This window comes from Strix aluco, chromosome 1, assembly GCF_031877795.1.
Source record: "Strix aluco isolate bStrAlu1 chromosome 1, bStrAlu1.hap1, whole genome shotgun sequence".
Taxonomy (NCBI): domain Eukaryota; kingdom Metazoa; phylum Chordata; class Aves; order Strigiformes; family Strigidae; genus Strix; species Strix aluco.
Genome location: NC_133931.1, coordinates 164808260 through 164828717, shown reverse-complemented (window position 1 = coordinate 164828717; position 20458 = coordinate 164808260). Strand labels below are relative to the sequence as shown.

Here is a 20458-nt window from a genome sequence, read left to right as displayed (position 1 = left end):
AGACTGAATTTGCTAAAATTAGAAATATTCCTTCACACCTGAGTTAGCATCTTCCTTTTTACTTCTCTGTCCTTTCTACACTAACAGTAGAGTGGTAATAGGTGTTTTCTGCCTTTAGGACATGAACGCTGGAAGAATGGCTGGAGGAATCCTAAGGCTTCTGGATCCATTCCTGAGATCACTGTACAAAAAACATTTGCCTAAGTTCATCCTTTTAAACGCCTTTTAAAGAGTCTGAGTTTTGAAGAATACAGTTTGATAAATATAATAGTGATTAAAATGCAAGAAAGGAAAACTTTACTCCTTTAGGCACTTTAATGATGCTTCATTACTTTGTAACAAGTGAACCCATGTCTTAGTTCTAGTATAGGTCAAAGCTATACCAAGTCACATGTACCCCCTTTTCTGTGTCTTTCTGCAAGTTCGTGATGGCATAATACAACACAGATCTGTTCTATCTCAGTGACGTCTTCCATAGCCAACGCATCCAAATAACACAGCAGACATGTGGTTTGAGGCATCACATGTTTGCTTGAGATTGCTCCAGTACTTAGGTAAGCCAGGAGGACATTTGAAGGACAAGCTGATGTTTCTAGCTCTGAATTTTTGGCTTGGCATTATTTACAATTCAATATTAAAAAATGCTTATAGGCCGCCATGCAAAAAGAAATGTTTGTGTAATGTCAAAATACAGGGACTGAGCAGAGGGCAGAGCAGAAATTTTAATTCATTGGTATGACTTCCTTGATGACTTCCTTTGATGAAGTTCAAAACAGCTAAAAGACCGGGACAAACAAATGATCTGCTGAACCTCTTGCCGTGCATTTTAAAGGTCTGAGGACAGTGTATGAGATGCAAACTACTTGCTAGCTCTTGTCCCAAGCCTCAGCTGCTTTCTGCCAAAGGAACCTGCAGCAAGGCTGTAGGAGACGGCAGCACTGGCAACATTAGATGGGGAACGCATGAAGACAACAGAAACATCTGCAGGGTGAAGGGGGCTAAAAACCCCTGGAGTTCTGCCTTATCCTCAGTGGTAGGGGATACGTAAGCAAGTCCAGCCTTCTCCTGCCTTTTTTTTTGTGTCACACACTTAGTAGGCACATCTGCATAGGGTCTTCAGTTAGGTACATACCTCAGAGACTGGTTATTCCTTCCCTTCTCACGAGGTACCTTGTCTCTTGCCTTTTCCGTCTTTTGTAACAGAATTGTAGCTTGCCTTATTGCTTCCTGCCCTGGTGACAGTGCTTTGGCAGTGGAGGGGGACTGTTGTGAAAAGGGCACCCAGATACCACGATAGTGAGCCTCATGTAAACACCTTGGGAGATTAGACGGGAATGCCATGCCTCAGGCAGGCTGGTTCATCTGCGCGAGGCTGTGCTGGGACGCTGTGTCCCTTTCCAGTGGATAAGCCCTACACTGCCTGTGATCCAAGGGCCCATATTTCTAGAACATGAATAAACTTCATCTACTTGAGTTACGTATGTTTGACATAAATAGTTACCCACGGGAAGATGTAGTGAGACTATCTTGAGTTAATAGTGAGACCGCCTTAGAGAGGCCACAGTCAGCACGCAGTAGAGCTGATGTTAGTCCCTCCCTCACCTGGCAATAGGCAATATAAGCTTTGAAGAGTCCACCTTCAAAATACCATGCTTTAGAAAGAATATGCATTAAGTGTAAGGAATAGGAAGATAGCAGGAGAGGCTTATACTGGAGAAAGGTTGAACATCATAAGTTTCTGCAGGGAAAGAGGATGAAAACCAAAGACAGGACCTGGTTTGTTTCCTTTGTACCTGAAGCAATGGCAGATGTTCCAGGTTAGCATGGCCTGGTGGTATTACACCAGTTTGCTTTGCCTCCTTATTGGAAGCAGCTATCCAGGGATGCTGTAGGACTGATGCTGTTCAAAGGGAACAGGCTTGTTTTCACAATTTTGATGCATTTACTGACCACTCTGGTTACTGGGGGCAAGAGACTGGTGCAGCACTAACACCCAGGCCCCCATGGCAAATCATCTGCTACCCCATCTGTCTGCCCAAGACTTAGTGACACATTACAGCCCTGGGGCCTTGTGGCTGCATGTCAAGCTTCAAAGCTTATTAACTTGGCAATTAATGGAAAATAGCTTGGTAACTGGCAGCACCTGCCCAGTGTATTCTGGGCTGGGATTTGGGGTTTGTTTTCAAAGGAGTCTACCTGAGGGTTAAGCAACTGTGTCTGCACTTAGATACCTAGATTAACTAGCTTCATTCTCAGCTGAGATCAGTTACACAATCTATTTGAAATGTATAGTACCATTGACAATACCATTTTCACTTCAAAAAGTGGCACAAGTCCTGCAAGGAGGGATATGCAGTGATGGGAATTGGCAGGGAAGAGAAAGGAAACAAAAATGCTCAGGCTGAAGATACTGGTAGGTAGGACATTCAGGTGAGCGGTTCAATTTCAAGCTCCTGTCCTGCCTTTCACACTGCCTCTAAACACCAGGCTACTCTGATTTAAGGTTCTGTTGCAGAAAAAATATTAGGTCATCATCTGAGTCATCTCTAAATTTCATTTCCACCTGCTGCTTCCAGGAGTGTAAACAGGAGAGACCAACAGTCTGCAAATTCTTGTGTGCTGTGTGCTAGCTTTGTCCTGTCCTTTTTTGTGGCTGATTAGAGTCAGTATGCAAGGGGTTACTTTTTTTCCCAAGTGTTTAATTTCTGCTATATAATATCTATTACATTATACAAAGTGTAATTTCTTCCTGGTGTTACAGAACACATTTTTTTCCCCTCCTTTCTGCCTCTTTATCGTGTAACAGATTAGAAGACATTTAGGACTGCCGAATCATATCTCATATGACTATAAAGTGACAGAACTGAAAGCATCTCAAAATTTATGAGAAAATGATTGCTTCAAGAAGTGTATCAAATCCAAGATGATTAGTGGTACAATACATTTGTGGGAAAGCTACTTTTTTGATAAAGAGAGAAATTGAATCTTACCGAGGTGTCAGTTATAAACTCATTGGTAAAGTGGAGAGAGCTATCTGTGCTTTGCTTTATACTACTGGGAAGTACTGTTTGGCTTACTTGACAGATGAGGAAACTGAGGAAAAATGATAAAATCCATTGAAATGAATGCAGTGTTATTTTACTACCACTTGTGAAATTGTCCATCTGCGCTTGTTTCCTTAAAGATGCCCATATGATTAAAAGAGGCCATATGGGGACTTTATGTCAGAGCTGGGATTAAAGTTCAGGATGAAGACTGAACAGGTTTTTTGGGGTGAACAACCTGCCCTTAGATGCAGACTTTGTCAGTCTTAAGCTATTTGCAAATCTGGTTTTGAATCTCATCAAACTGTTTGGGCAAATATGTACGAGGAAGAACAAAAAGGAAGCAAGCATTTAATAAATGTCGATATCATCTGGTTCTGTCTCCTTTCCTTACCCAGCTCCATCCTCTCACCTCCCTTCTATGTATCCAGGTTTGCCAAACCAGCCAGGCAGATGTAACAGTCTGCAGTAAGATGGGGGAGAATGAGTCTTTGTGCTGGTGGTCGGGGCACATCCCTGGGATGGAACCACCTGGCTTTTGGGCCCTGCTCCAAGGATTATTCAAGTATTTCTCACAAAGCAGAATAACTGAGAGGCTGAAGGAAAAAAATATTTGCAGTGTCAACTACGGTGGTAGTCACTGAAAGCATGAGCACTCTTTCGAGGTGCTAGGCTTGCTTCAAATCCCTCCGTGGAGTGAGGAAGGACAAGTAGAAAACAGGTCTTCCACATGGCACGAAATCAGCAGCTGCTGCCCCCCCAGTGGCAAGGTTGAAAGGCAAGGAGAGAGCATAGGTAATAGCACCATTTCCTTCCTTGTTTTGCAATCTGCACATTCATTTCAATTACAAATTCCTCTGATTTGTTTTCCAACTGAGCAAAATTTTTATAACCTTAGACAAGCGATCTTGAACTTCTGTGGAAAAAAAAAAAATTAAAAAATCCACCGAAATGGCAAGACCATCTGCTTCATCTGCTAATAGTGCTTTCTTCTTGAAGGTCACCTTCCTCTAAGTCTTTCCACTTATTTCTTCCTGACAGTAGATGCAGAGTGTTTCATATACTCTTGAAAAATACAGGTGTCACCCACCTTTTTTTTTCTCTAAATATTATTGCAGTTAGTGGATATATGCTTCTCAGTTTTTTTCCACACTCTGACGTAGCAAAAGGATGAAATATGAGTACTCCTGATTTGAACTGAAACTTGGAATGAAACAAAGAAAATCCCTTCCATGATCACAGAGGTCCTTTTGCCAGCCCTGGTTTAGATGGGGCAGAGGTAACTTGCAGCAATATCTGATTACTGCAGGAAATACAGGTCATCTTATTTAATGATCTGGAGCTGGAGATGTATTGCAGCTTCCATCTGTCACTTGCAATTAGTGTAGAGCACTGAACTGGTCTGGAAATGAAGTTAAAGAACGACAGGATCATGGCGAGCCAGGCTGGGGGGAAGGACATCTGGGGTAAGGGAGGTATCGGGAGCTGCTGCCGCCCACCATGGTCGCTGTGAATGAGGCAGGATGACTTTGGCACTGCTTCCCCAGCAGGCTCAGTTGGAGTTATGTTGAAGTGTGGCACCAAACCAGCCTTTTACTCCAACTCCTGGAAACAACGTGTGAATGTAAGCGGGCACAGTCCCTTGGGTGCCACACCTCACACAGACTCCCTGGCCTCAGGACCCCAGCTGGCCATTTTCAAGAGTTCAGTTTTATTTCTTAAAACAAGAATGGTTAATGCAAGTTTGATATACCATTCATGTTGTTCTTCCTCATTCTGGTCTCTAAAGCAGCCTATTTATACTGTGAATTTACACTCCCACCCAGTTTTCTATTTGCAAGAGTAGACTCCACAAGCCACCTCCCTGGGAAATGGAAGTTAATTATAATCCAGGAATTCCAGCAGGAGCTGTGCTGTTTCCCGAAGCTCTTACTGCCCACTGAGGTCTGGATACTTAAAGTTATTTAGGTTCCTATTTGCCCCTTGAAACATCTAGATCTTCTACCTCAGTACAGTGACATGCTCAAGACCACTTTTCAGTAGCTGTGCATTAACTGAGGGAGCTGAAGAGTGGCAGGAGAGTACTAGAGGTCATTTTATTTCAGGAACGTTGCTGTACTGGAACAGAAATTGGAAATTTGTGGCACTGTGATGAAACCTCCCTGAAAGTCATCACTGAAAGTCAGCATTCACCCACTGTGCCATACTAGGGTTAGATATATTTTCAGTGTTTTTGGCTTAACTGTGTTCTTCATGTTTGTCCAGAACTTGTATCATAAGGGCCTGATGCCAGGGACCCGTGTTTTTTCATAGTAACATTGCAATTTTTAGTAGGAATTAAAGAAGATGCTCAACAGATAGCAATGGCATTTACTTTAGCTTGATTCCTGAAGAGCTTCATCAACTCCTGCATCTCTTCAGACCTTAGAGGTGTTCAGCAGACATGAGCAGAAAGAGCCTTTCCTTGTCATGCTGAGTAGGAAAAGCAACTGAAAAGGAACACGCAATTTTGAAACTTGGTTGAAAAATGTTGTTGCCCTTACATTACATTCTATTTTAATGCTTAGTATTCATTCCTCTTTTGTTTACACAGAAAAATGAATCCCTATTTGTAAATTTTCACTTTGTGTCACAGCCGATCATCCTGCTTAAGGATGAGTCCTGAGAATACCTAATGTAAGTGGGGTCAAAGACAGAGGCTAGAGGCAGAGCTCTGGAGAAAGACTCACTCCATGACAAACAGTCATAAAAGCATTTGAAAGTGGTATTGAAATACTAGCTCATCCTTCTGACACCTGTGATGGGTTGTACCAGAGGTGAAATCTTTACATGCAACCCTTTTTTCCAATAAGTAAAGAAACTGTATCTCAAGGCATCTTGTATAACATAATTTTTACACCCACAAGGACTAAAAATAACTGCCTCTAAAAATTTACAAAAGGGAAAAGATAAGTCTGGGCTCAGCTTTGAGTCTCTTAAATATTTTTGTTTCCGGTGTCTTTAGTGTAAAATGTTTTGCTAAGGAAGTTTTGCTGGAAGTAAAATATTTATCTATGTCTGATCTGTAGCAAGCTGCAACCCATTTTTTATAGGTACATATACTCTCTTTTATGGTTTCCCATAACTTTTTGTCAATTTTATAATAACATATTTCATCATGTCCATTCCCTGAACACTGGCTGATGTGCTATTCCAGCTAATCATTTTAGTAAATGGGGTACACTATTCTTCTTTTAAAAATTAATTTTGTTTTTTATAGCATTGATTCTTAAGTGTCTTTAGAGTGATTTTTAAGTGATTTTAAAAATTTATATAGCATTGATTTTCTGAGTTCCCAACAAAAGCTTTAAAAATATGTTTCTATAGACACAGGGCTTCAGTACTGCCACTTAATAAATAAGAGGTCAAACGCCTGTACCACAGTCATGATCATGGACCTGCTAGGGTAATCAGCAACCCCAGATCTAACCCAGTGCCAGGGAGTGCTTATGCAGTCATATCACCTCTTGGTCATAAGCAGCCCTGGAAATGGTGAAAAATAAGACAGTAGTAGGCTGCTCAAGCTCCATTCATGTCTTGGTATTGAGTTGTGGCTGTGATGCCTAGGTTTGCAACGTAAGAAGCTAGCAGATCACTATGACTCCTGTAAGATGTATTCATAAAGTGACGTTTATGTTACCTTGTCCTTTGGCCTTCTTCCCCTTTGCACCTGGTGGTCCTCTGTCACACAAACTGCCCCAATAAGTTAATCACTTCTCTGTTGTAAGCTCCTTGCAGGCAGGGCTTACCTTAGCTCGGCAGAGTACACGGAGGACTGTCTGAGCAAGCAACCCGATGACGGCGAGAGCTCTCTACTGGGCTACTCTCTCCTGAGTTTATGAACAGATTGCTTCATGTTAATAACAGCAGAATGTTAAAAAAGCTATGCAAGATGAAAAAGACAGCTGCAACCCCCCTGGTGTTACAGATACCTGCAGAAATACTTTCTTCTTACTTCTTCCATCCTGGAGCATAATCGTCAAGGCAGCTGGACTCAAGTCCTCCTGACCGCTGTCTGGTTCCTAATGGTATAATTCTGTAGAGCACAGAGGAGGCAAGTCAACTGCTATAAGCAAATCTGACAGAGCAGTGCTAGGAGCAGGAGATGAAAAAGCTCTTAGTAAACTGCTAGACTTGCTGAGCTATGACACTGATGTAGCACAAGAGACAAAAGAAATGTGTTACTGAATTTATGATTCAGGATTTGGGCTGTGTTTTAAAAGGTGCATTAATTTGTGCTGATTAACAACTGAATTCCTTTTTGAAATGCACATGGCAGGCAAATGAAGACAAAATTAACGGCAATCAGCATTTTTTTGTGAATATGAATGCAGTTAATAAAAATTAATTCTGTTGCATATCTCAAGGTGATGGACAGGACCGGGCATTTTACAAACAGGCATAATGCCCCACTCAAGTGGATGAGGGATGCTCTCCAGCTCATAGTCTAATAAATGCTTTGCTGGGCCATCCCTGAGACAGCTCTTAGATTAGTCTTGGAGATGCAGCATCACACAACTCTTGATTAACCACAAGCTGTGGACTCTTCAAGTCCTCCTGTTTTTTTAAAAAAAAATCCAAACCTTCAGCAAGACAAATTGACTTCCGTTTGCACAGTGCTTGGTGCATAACATGTTGTGTTCCCTTTGCTAGTTTGGAACAAACAGAAGAACAGTCATCTTGCAGCAGTTTTCTTATTTACCCCTTTTGCCATGACAGCTAAATAACATGGATTACAGTCCCCCCTACCATGCCCCCAGAAATGTGGGAAGAAATAAAAAACCCAATATGCTCCTGAAGTTCAGATAAAGGAGGCTCCATCATACAATATTCATCAAGACAGTGAGTTATTGCTCCCTGTAGAAATCCTGGGAGAAAATCTTCATTTGCATCTTTCTATAGACATTTGAGGTCAGCCACGAAGTATGACTTGATGCATGTCAAAAAACCTGACAGGTTTCTAGAGGAGTGAAAAGGTACATGGAGTTGCAGTGTTGCTGGGAGATATTGCCAGCCTCAAGTGTGTTTTGCTGAGGTACTTGGATGGTGAGGTGTGGGGGGTGGGTGCTGCCTGTGAACAAGCATGATTGTGTTGGAGGAAGATAGCTTAGGTGTTTGAAAGTGTAGGGTCTGCTCTCATCTGTACCAGTGAGCCATGCACAAAAAAGAATACCCTACTTTGTAGGACCATGTTATCTCAAAGTGTCTAAGATTCCTTCTGTACAGAAAGGCTACAATAAGGTTTCCCTGGAGCCTCCTCTTCTCCAGGCTGAACAGCCCCAACTCTCTCAGCCTTTTCTCGTAGGAGAGGTGCTCTATCCCTCTGATCATTTTTGTGGCCCTTCTCTGGACCTGCTCCAACAGGTCCATGTCTTTCCTGTGCTGAGGACTCCAGAGTTGGATGCAGCACTTCAGGTGGGGTCTCACCAGAGTGGAGTAGAGTAGAGGGGTAGAATGACCTCCCTCAACCTGCTGGCCACGCTTCTCTTGATGCAGCCCAGAATGCAGTTGGCCTTCTGGGCTGTGAGTGCACATTGCTGGCTCACGTCCACTTTTTCATCCGCCAGTACCTGCAAGTCATTCTCTGCAGGGCTGCTCTCAATCCACTTATCCCCCAGCCTGTATTGATACTGGGGGTTACCCTGACCCAGGTCCAGGACCTTGCACTTGGCCTTGTTGAACCTCATGAGGTTCACTTGGGCCTAATGCTTGAGCTTGTCCAAGTCCCTCTGGATGTCATCCTGTCCCTCAGGCATGTTGACCGCACCACTCAGCCCGGTGTCATCTGCAAACTTGCTGAGGATGCACTCAATCACACTGTCTATATAATGGATGAAGATATTAAACAATACAGACCCCTGAGGGACACCTCTGGGACATCACTGATCTCCATTTGGACATTGAGCCATTGACCATGACCTTCTGGATATGACCATCCAACCAATTCCTCATCCACTGAACAGTCCATCTGTCAAATCCGTATCTCTCCAATTTAGAGAGAAGGATGTTGTTGGGGACCATGTCAAAGGCCTTACAGAAGTCCAGATAGATGACATTTTCACTGTGATTCTGTTCCACTAGAGCATCTACATGCCCCAAAGAAACATGAGCGCAGGTGCTGAAAGAACATGCATCAAAGGCCTTAACATTTTAACAGATTTCTTTTTACAGGCTTATCTATCAGTTATTGGAATGAATTTTTTTCTGCTTTACATTTTCTAAACCACTCTCTCATTTTGCCTTACTTAAACTTTTGAGAACTTAACTGATTTTGCCATGAGGTCAGGAGAAATTAAGTATCTTTTCAGTATGAAAGATAATTTTGCTTGAATTTCTGAATTTTCTGCTAAGAAACTGGATGCACTGTAACAGAATTCTCTGTGAAAATGTGCCAAAAGTCATATTCAAGATCACAGAACTTGTGCTTCTAACTTCTGAAATACCATTTGCCCTCTGAAGTAAAGCTAGTGTTGATTCCCTTTTCATCTCTTGTGTTCTCGTGGCTTTACTTTCCTCTTCTACTACAAAAATAATGTTGTGCCAGTATATTGTTTGACAGAATGATAAACTAAAACCAAGAAGAAGCTCTGTTTCAAACTGTGTCCTAGTTTCAGCAATGAACCATAACACTAAAAATTATTAATCCAGCTTTGTGAACTTGGACCACTTTTCTCCTAAGCCTCTAGTATTCTACAAAGTAGGAGCTGAGCCCTTCTCACAGAAGAGCCATTTTGTGTATTATTCTAGTTATTAATGAGACTCACCAGTGAATAATTCATCATTTTATTGAAAGATTTCCTAACTTTTGTCAGGATCCTTTTCTCTTAGCTGCTACTTCAAGTTTGGCAACTGGTAAGCCTTGTGAAAATAGCAATTGTGTAGTCAGCCAAAACCCTGGACTTGCTGCTAGCTGGGTTAAAATATTTAGCTTTTATTCTGGTCCTCCTGGATTTTCTTTTCTCCCCTCTGCCTTTCCCTCTTCCTCCCCTTTCTCCTTCCTTCTCCCCTCTTCCCCTCCTTTCCCCCCTCTCCTCCCTCTCCTTTTCTTTTCTTGTGAGAAAATTCCAAATTTTTACATTTTTATCAGTTTCTTTTCTCAATGCAAATAAAAATATCCTGGATAGCTTCTCTGTCTGCTGTGTGAAAACACCTGATAGGCCTGATATTTCAAATACAAAATTAATACCCTGTACTGTCATCTGCATCTGTAAACATACATACGTGTATGCGGGCAGTACAGCACTCACAGTTCAATGGTAGAACGAAGAGGTAAGAGAACAGCATAGTGAAGTATTCTTAAAACATCAGAGAAGAAGCCTTTGTTGAAAACACTTGCAAGGAGGGTGCAGAAAGCTCTGTTCTCTGACACCACTTAAGTCTTGTCCAGATACAGAGTGAAAGGAGAGACATTTTGTGCGTGTTCCCAGCTTGCTGATAAAAGCCCTTGGAAAACAATTTCACTTTATAGATAAAATGGTCCAAAATTATGGATGACCTAACTCTCTGGAAGCAAGTAGGACAAGTTATAGCAGTGCTGGTTTTGGGGGCTCTGTGGAAGAGGACAGGCTTATGCAGAATAGAGTTTGAACCAGACTTGTTAACGTGAACCTGTGGGGAGACTTCTGACTTCACGCGATTGTTGATCAGCACTGACGCATTGCTATCTAACTGGTTACTGGTAATAGTGTTATGGAGCTTGTAGTGCTTTGTGCTCTCAGCATGCTTCAGTCATAAAACTCTAAGGTGCATTCCCTGCCCCCTGAAGGGCAGGAGAAGGTGGGTAATTACACATCTTTGGTTAAAAAGAGGGGAAGAACTGAGAGGGCCTGGAGACAAGGCATGACACTCGGTGGTATGAAATCTGACTGCCGAGGCCAGCACAGTCCTCCAACACGCTCAGTAAGAAAGCCAAGTATTTATCCATATTTGTTTTCTGAGATCAGTTCTATTTTTGCATGTAAAATAAGTGGTTTTAGCTGGATAATAGGCAGCATGTTTCATTTGGTTTAATTACTGAATGTGGACCAGATCCTCAACTAATAGGAATTGGCATAGTTACATTTGAGTATGTGGCCAGATTTTCAGCTTTATTTCTTCCAGTGGACCTTCTAGTACACAATGAACTTCTGTTTTGCTTGATTTGAGGAAACTGTCTTTCAGCATTTAAAAAGACATATATCTGAAAGCATGTGACTTGAATTCACGTTCAGGTTATAAATATGTGGATTCATACTTCCTTATTTAAAAAAAAATGGAGTGATGAGAGAATAAAATGGCACCAATTAATTCAGAAGTACTGCAAGGGGAGGAATGATCTCTAGCGGTTATCTGAGACAGACAACAGCCTCAGAGAACATCATCTGTCAGCAGGCAGATACAGATGAAGACAAGACTGTGCAGAGGTCTAAAGGTACTTGTACTGTTAGAGCATCAGTGTCTTAGCAGAATGAAAACATAAATCTGTTCAGCTAACTAGAGTATTGATGTTTGGCAAGACTCAAAGTGAATAGTTTTAAGCTAAGGAGTACCCTTTGCTCCTTTTTTCTGCCATGCTCTTCTGATTTTACTGAGCCTAGCACTTTGCAAGCCAGCAAATGTTTAGAAATCTACTCCTGTCAAATCTTGTGATATTTTTGTGAACTGGTTTCATTTTTTACACTTCCAATATTGTTAGTTCCAGCAGTTTTAGCAGCAGACATTTACTCCTTTCTTTTATTATTTCTTCTTATTTTGCAATCTGACAATAGATAATCTTTTTTTTTTTCTGAAAAATTGTCAACCAAACTCTCCTTTGGAGGAGGTGGATATCTGTTCAAGACCAAATAGCAGTATGGAATTGTATTATTGCATTGAATATTACAGTAAAGTATATTATTGTGGACAGGAGAAGTAAAAGAAGAAAACTTTTCTATTTATTCTTTGTTCTACTGTACCTCTGCAAAGAAGTCTGAGTTCACCTGACCAAAGCAAATACAAGTTTCCCTGCTGAATTTAATGGAAACAGGATCCTGCTCCATTTTCGTGCCATTCTACATTTATCACTTGAATCACCCACAGTTTGTACAGTTTTGTTATTATATTGACTTGCAGCTCCTCAGAGAAATTACATTTCTTTGGTTTTCTACCAAAATCCATCTCACTTTCTCAACTGATTTCACTGAAATCAGAAACAGAATTGAGTTTGTATTGAGATGTGGCTTAAGGGAAAACATAAGTGCACTTTGCACAGTTGTGTTGGCAAGAGAAGAAATGGCTGGACGGGAACCCAGGATTGTAAATTCACAAGGTGAGGGAGAGAGGCTACAAATGGAAACCATCTCAGCTTAGAAAAACAGTTTGAAGGAGCCTGGCACATGCTTAAATGTAAACCTTATGAAAAATAAGGCACTGTACCAACTGAGGTGCTTTCTCTTTCCCTCCTCACTTTCTGAAACACAGGATAATTGTTAAATAGACCAAGGCCACGTCCACTTAGTAATGACACACAATTATCAAAGTGTTTTTAGGAATGAAGAAATATGCTGGTAACTCAGTGACCCGTCACAGCTTAAAAAAAAAAAAAAATCCTTTAAAAAGAGTATTATGTCAGTTACATGAATCCAATCATCTACATGAATTCAAGACCTTGAGCAGGCGGTGCACAGTCAAAGCTCAAAGTCTGCAGGTGATGCTGGTAGTCGAGTGCCACCCCAAGAGCAATGCATTCCAGAAGCACCTCACTACACTGAGTGCATGGACCAAAAACTGTCAGGTGAGCTTCAATGTGAACAACTGTAAACTTGTGCACGCAGGGAAAAACAGTCTAAACCATGTTTGTATAACGTCAAGCATGACACTGATGGTTACAGCTCAGGAGAGGGATCTTGGAGTCATTGTTGACAGGCGTCTGCAATCATTAGCTTAAAGTGCAGCCGCAGCTGGAATACCCAGGCGAATATTGGGCATCATCAGGAAAACTACTGGGGACCAGACCAGAGGGCATCATTTTGCCACTGTTTAAAACTTTGGCACACGCCCATCTTGAGCCATTTGTGTAGTTCTGGTCTTTGTATCTCAGGAAAGGTGTAGTGGAGTTAAATATATTTGTGTGTGTGTGTATATATATATGTATACACTAAAAATGATCTAAGGGCTGGAGCATCTGGTCTACAAGGGCAGATTAAAAGGCAAGGACTCTGGAGAGCAGAAGGCTGTGAGGGGATTTGAGCAGGGTGTATGATATCACTAAGGGAATGGTGTGAATGCAGAGCTTATATTCACCAAATTCAGCAGTAATAGAATGAGGGAGAACTCACTGAAACTAGTACAAGAGCAGTTAAAAATAGACAAAGTATTTTTGACCATAGTAGGTAATGAACTTCTCGAATTTGTTTCTACAGGAGGTTGTGGAGACAGGTAATATGAGCGGGTAGAAAAGGGGTGAGACAAATTGTTGAACAGTAGGTCTATAAAGAGGAATGAAGAAAAAGGCAGGGTTGTAGGGTCCCCATCCCTAACGTAACAGGGTGGATGCTGGGGAATTACAAGGCGAGTGGCCTGTAGGAAATATCCAGATGCATGTGCAGTCCCTAAACGCTATTACTTACTGCTGCTGGTTTGTTGGAGATGGACTGTTTGTCTGACCCAAAATGGAATTTCTAACATTCACAAGATTTCTCCCATTTCTTCAGAGAAACTCTTCGTAACTTCATGTTTGCTAAACAGATGAAACCAATCTTCTAAACACCTACTTTTCTGTAAATAAAGTATCCTCTAAAACTAAGGAGAAGCCTTAAAATATACAAATGAAAGTAGATTTAGATGCCTCGTCTTGTTTTGCTTTGTAAGAGTGAATGCCTGGGGGCATATTTAGTGCAGACCTCCCAAAGGTCTGTGACTCACTCGGAGCGTTGCCCACGCAGATTGTGTTGGACTGGAATGCTCCTGACCCTCTGACAAGTTATAAAGTATCCTGAGTTTCATGCATTGTAAGTGGATGCTCTGACTGCTGAGTTGTTGGATAAAAGGTAGGGACACCAGGACGATGATACCGCTACCCCTGTTAAAACCTGTTTTACCGTACAAAAGCACGTGGTGAACACAGTCCACATGTGTGCCCAGGATCAGGATGATTGTAAACTGAGTTTTTTGGCAGGTGTTTCATTCAGTCAAACCCTTTAACTTGTCTCTAAGTGGAATTATTAATATGTATGATTTATCTCACTTGAGAAACAGGAAAGAAACAAGACTAGTCTCCCCACGTTTGACACGGTGAATAAAGCCACAGGCTCAGAGATTTGGATTCAGATTAATCTTCAGTTATTTTTTGCTCCTTCTCGAGGGAGGCAGCTGCGTAGCTCAAGGGAATATTCAGTCCACCTCAAGATCTTCCACTGCTGACTATCCAGGCAGTACAGGATGATTAACTTTGGCACTGCAGTGCCTGAAGTCAGTTGGGATTAATTCAGGTTATTCCCCTTTTTCCAGATTATTTTTGTTGGAAAAGGCACCAGACATTTTTTTCGCTGAAAGCACTTGATCTGCAGTCAGTCTTTGGATGCGATTGCTGGACGTGCAAAGAGATCATTTAAGATGAGTTCTGTTTTAGCGTCCTTGTTTGATGTGTGGTGGAGTAGGGAACTATGTTCTGTAGCATTTATTTATTTCACCAGAAATTCTTCTCTTTATGATTCTTGTTGATTTGTTGGTGTGACAATCTAGCATGCACTGGTAGCTGCAGTGTCCTGGGGTGCACATTCTGCCTTCAATGCATGCATACAACTCTCCTTCACAATAGAAAATTTTAAAGAGATATAGAAGTTGTTTTCATTCCTCTTCTATACTTTTGAGACCTGATGAACACTATTACTTACATTGTAGATATAAAAGGATCCATAGTTGAAATGCTGGATTGAAAGCACTTCTGTTAGCTGGGATCCCTTTAAATGAGCTGGCAACAGTGTTCAGGAAAAAGAAATAAGTTTTCTACCACTACAAATTTTAATGGAAGCTCACACAGATAGCACCTCTCTCCTATTTTTTCATTGTAAGAGTACAAACAATAATACCATTTTGACAGTAGGAAAAATGATGAAGATGGGAACTTCTAGATCATCTTAGTTCTGCTGGGCCTCCAGGGTTGCAGAGGACTCTGGAATTATTCAAGGATCCCTGAACCTTAATATTAAGGGAAATCCTTTGCTTAGTGTGTAATGTCAATCTCCCATATGGAGGCAATGTGAGGCTGTTCTGTATCCTTCAGTACCTCTATGCAATGACCGTTAGTGTGTTTTTTAACACAAAAAAGCCTTTCCCTTTGCATTACATTCATCAATAACTTCCCAAGCAATGATTCTTCACCTTCGGTAAGGTTCATTATTTGTCTTCATATCGTCCTGTGTGGTCACTGTACATGACATGAGCCTTTGGTTGATGGGGGCCATGTGGTATCTGCAGGTACCAAAGCCCTGGAGGCTTCTGGACAAAACTGCACTCAGTTGTTCTGGGATGAGCAGCTCTCTTCTAAATACTGTGCTTCTGCCACCCCATCAACAACGCTGGCCAGTCATGCAAAGCATAAGGTGGTTTTTTTGTGTGATGTGCATCTCTTGTAGAAAAATTGAACTTTTATTTGGCTGTAGTGAGAGGTAGGGGAGGCAGCAACAAAATGCAGGCAGAGGCGTTATTTCCTATGAGAAAACTTTGCCTGAGCTTATGCCTGTTGCTTGCAAAGCACAGTAACACATGGGTATAATAGGTGATAACAGTGGAATAAATAAATGTGAAGCAGAAAATATTATTTGTGATGTTACTGGGAGCCAGCAGATAGTGCTGGCCAGAATGATGCTCACAACTCTTTTAAAATGAAAGCGTAAAAAATTTGTTCTCTATTTTCTTTATGTTTGGATACTATTGAGCATGCTACCAGTAAAACTGGTTCTTCCTGAATATCATTTGCCTATGAAGAACCATTTTCTATCTATAGATCGCATCTCCATCCGCCTCTACTGCTCTGCCTCCAAATACTGCATGATGTCAAAATCATTATATAGATTATTCCTTAAACAGTTTAATTTAATGTAAGTGATATTATGCAGTGGGAATACATGTTGCAGAAGATAGCTTGTGATCTGTAAAAAATATTGCCACCCTAAAGAAAAGGAATACTCATATCTCTGAGCAGAAGGGTGCAGTGTGCCTCGTTACCATCCCTGTGCACTGTATATCCTTTAATCTTTTCATGCTTGGACCATTCCAGCTCCTTTCTCTGTAATATCAAGATCCAGCTGTTCACACTCTGGGTTGCACAGGCTGTTCACAGGAACATTACTGTAGCATCCATTTTTAAAATTTACTCAGTCTTAGGCACTTCAGGATCAAGTGTAAATTTTCCTGCATGTTTTCTGCTTCTCCCTGCTTGAGGTCCCCATTGGTGGTGTGTGATGTACCAATATCACCCCAACACTGGGACTTTAAACTCAAGGATTGACACGATTCCAGAACTCCCAGGGGTGAACGCTAGCTTTGTGTCCTGCTCCCTGCACTATCTGGTGTGGCCCAATTTCTTTTGCACCACTGTTCTTGGCGTGCTTCTGCCTCATCTCTGCCTTGCAGCCCTTTGATCATTTGGAAGTAGGAAGGGGAAAAGTTGGGGAGAGTTTGGGCTTTGCCTTCCCACCCATCCCTGTTCCCTGTCTTCTCCCTGGGGATGTGCAAAGGGAGAGAGCTGCTGTGCCACAGCCTGCGATCCTTCACCTGAGATTGTGCCAGAGGGGTCAGGGACACGGTGGGCTCTCAGTGCTGCTCTGCCTTCATGAGCTGCCGTCCCCATGGAGGGACTGCTCCCTTCCTCTCCAGTGAGACTACACCACTCCTTACCCACAGATTGCAAAGCCCTGTTGAGCCCTTCCCAGGCTTTTGGTAACAGTGTACACAGTGGCACTGTGACACTTTTTTTTGATCGAAAAGTATGAGAGGCTGGTATTAGTATTTGCAGGTCTTTGTCCATTTGCCAGAACAAGTGGGAGCATTGCATATAATATCAACTTTTCACCCCTTTTTAAAAAAAAAAAAAAAGTGCAGTAAAGAAAATATTGCAAATTTGCAGAGGAAGAGAAGGGGACTTGTTATTTCTTTGTTTTTAGTTTTGTCTCTAAATTTTTCAGGTTTGGTTTTTTTTTGTTTTTCTGACCAAGTTGATATTGTTCTGCAATGCCTGAGTGCCTCAAGGGATTCAGGTTGCTTCATTGCTCTGTGCTTTTCCCACATCACACTCCTTGATTGGACTACTTATTCCCCTGATGCAGAACGTCAATGCCTGTCAGTGTAGTGGTGGAGTTGAGTCCTATAGTCCTGATCCTACAAACACTTGAAATACTTGAATTAATGAATGTAGCCATGGTTAAAGATAGTGGTGAACGTTGTTATCAGGATCAGGGGCTATATTGGAAATCAGTACATTGATTAATCCCATGAGGCATAATTTCACCCTCTTTCAAATCTTGTTGTCATTTTGCTTTGTTAATGGCAATGTGTTTTCACCTGGAATTGTAACTGATGTTTGAGGTTTAAAAATTTTGCAACTTTCCTGCTTGAAGCAAAGGTTAGAAACTCTTTAAGGACAACTCCAAATTTCAACTGCTGCACCTGGTTTCTTTGTGTTTCCCCTTAGAATTAAGTTGGCATAGAGAAATCTCTGCTGTGTGTCTACTCAGTGAATTTAGGAAAGTCCTGACATTTAGCCCATCTATTAGACCACGTGATAACTGTAAAAATTCATGGAGTACAGGTCTGCTCGTAGGTTATCAGTGTGAATGCCAGCCTTTAGCTTGCTGGGGACTTCAAAAGGCTCTTTGTGGATGAAAAATTGTTCATTTTGAATTCATTTCTGTAGCTGGCCTTTTAAGGTTGCTACACCTGGCTTAGGAGTGGAGTAGTTTTTAAAATAAAAACTGTCTTCTAGGAACACACATCTGACGTGTCCTTGAAGGCTGGAGACGTGCTGATTGTTTTCATAACCAATTGCTTTCAACAGTGTGCTGTTTCAAATGACTGATTTTTGACCAAAAGCACATAACAATACTCTTCTTGAAAGCACTGTGGTCAGATGGGACAACATGGAATTATTTGTGGTAACTGAAGAGGAATGCTTAAAAACCACTTCTTTGTCTTCATGTTTTGTTTAAGACAGTAAATGACAACTAGCAGCAGGTGTGATCATTTTTCTCTGAAGGAACTACCAATATTTGTGACACATTTCTGATATCTTAAAAAGTAAACTTAATATCCTTAATGCCGTTTTTCTTGCTTTAGCAGATATTGTGCTTATTAGCTGTTGTAAACTCTAAAAGCATCTAATTAATCGTATTTGTAGTAGCTTTGCTTCATGCTGAGTGGAGCTTTCAGTTGGGAGATTCTAATTTCCTGTATTAAAGCTTACGTGTGTGGTTCACACTACTGCTGTTTTTTCATTAACCTGTTTAAAGTACGTGTCTATTATAAGTGTTTTGCTGAAGAGCATGCAAATATAAGATGATGAGTTTGAGTGCCTCATCTTACCAGATGTAGAAGTGTATGAGCATCCTGACTCGCTTGATTACCACCAGTTAAGTAATTGAGTAGGTGAGTTAGTGCATGGACACAGACAGTTTTCTCAGCCAGAAGTTTTTGCAAGGAACAGTGCATTTTTCAATGTATGTAGAAGCTCATGTTGTGAGATTGTAGTTGCATACTGCAAAAGCGAGAACAAAAGCCAAATGCTCCTGTCAGAAACTGCTTGATAGACCCAGGGTACCTGCTGTTATCATTAAAGGCTCTAAAGTTACTTTTGTTTAAATCAGCATTTTTAACACATTAATACTAGTACAAGGAAGTCACACATTTAGGGGATTATACAGCGCTGTCCCTTAGAGAGGAGTTTGTGGCCATCTCAGCTGGGACTTTGTAGCCCCCTTTCAAGGTTTACAAGGGTGATGGCCAGCTACACTTCTGCACTGTTAGTTTTGCTAGGGGGGTTTGGAACCACACCTTGAAATGGACTTTAACTCATTCCTCCTTCAGTTGAAGAAAAGAATCACAGAATCATAGAATGGTTTGGATTGGAAGGGACCTTAAAGATCATCTAGTTCAACCCCCTTGCCACGGGCAGGGACACCTTCCACTAGCCCAGGTTGCCCAAAGCCCTGTCCAACCTGGCCTTGAACCCTTTCAGGGAGGGGGCAGCCACAGCTGCTCTGGGCAACCTGTGCCAGTGTCTCACCACCCTCACAGGGAAGAATTTCTTCCTTAGATCTAATCCAAATCTACCCTCATTCAGTTTTAAACTGTTACCCCTTATTCTATCCCTACACCCCTGATCAAGAGTCCCTCCCCATCTTTCCTGTAGCCCCCGTTTAAGTACTGGGAGGCTGCTCTAAGGTCTCCCTGGAGCCTTCTCTTCTCCAGGCTGAACAACCCTGACTCTCTCAGCCTGTCCTCACAGGGGGATGCTCCAGCCCCCTGATCATCTTCGTGGCCTCCTCTGGACTCACTCAAGAAGGTCTATTCCTTCTTATGTTAGAGGCCACAGAGCTGAACGCAGAAGAGAAAAGAAATTTACGTTTTAAGAGAGTTCCTGTTCACATGTCCAAGTGTTTGCTTCTTGAGGTGAGCTTACAGCTAGTTTTATTTTTCCTTTCCTTTACTAACAATTTATTAATCTCTTACTAGTCTGTAGTCTGCATGCTTCAGTTTTCTGTTGTTCCTGCTTGTTGGTGGATTATTTTTATTAATCCTTGTTTAAAGCATGCATATGTATTGCAGATGCACCACAGATGCTTGAGGTTTTATTATGTTACCTCATTTTATGTCATATACTTTGGGTATAGATATGATTCTGCCAGCAGTCTGCACACGTCAGTGATTCACAAGTAGAATCTTCCTGGATAGGAACATTATTAGAGTCAGGAAGCCTTAAATATTATTTTAGTACTATGATGACACGAATGATTTTTAAAAATATTCCTATTATTTGGTTCAGAATAAGAATTCTTTAATAGTTTTTTCTGTGCCTTTTTAAGTTCCTGGGAAAAGCGATGTTTTATAATTTAATACTTAAGGGCTCCATATTATACTGTTAGGGAGAAAAGACTTGAGAGAAGCTGGCACCAGAACAGGACAGGCTAGGTATCCTGCTAGAGATGCAGGCATGTGACTTCTTCCAACTGAATCACAGAGTCTGGTCTTCCTACCATGGTGGCAATCCATTCCTTTTTTGGAAGAGAAATGCTTCTAAGGAGGCACCCTACAACCGGCAACGTTGGGCTCAAATAGACAACTATTCAGGTTAAAACACAGTCGGTATTTACAGCAGTTCACCCAGCACTGCTGCCACTGAGAGCGACTCTGAATCAAGTTCC

The 20458-nt window shown here is 41.6% G+C and overlaps 1 protein-coding gene and 1 long non-coding RNA gene across 5 annotated transcripts in view; one reads left to right on the top strand and one right to left on the bottom strand.

Moving 5' to 3' along the window:
- PDE1C (phosphodiesterase 1C) overlaps positions 1 to 20458 on the top strand; it is a 320244-nt gene that overhangs the window by 73472 nt on the left and 226314 nt on the right. The window lies entirely within an intron of this gene.
- On the bottom strand, positions 623 to 10468 carry LOC141931606 (uncharacterized). 2 transcript variants are annotated; one of them, XR_012625630.1, is made up of 5 exons: positions 10331 to 10468; positions 7016 to 7119; positions 6833 to 6913; positions 5419 to 5533; positions 623 to 4649 (listed from the first exon to the last, which is right to left on the bottom strand). It is a non-coding gene; the product is annotated as an uncharacterized LOC141931606 (long non-coding RNA). The 2 variants fall into 2 exon arrangements; XR_012625631.1 differs by having other exon boundaries at positions 10305 to 10393.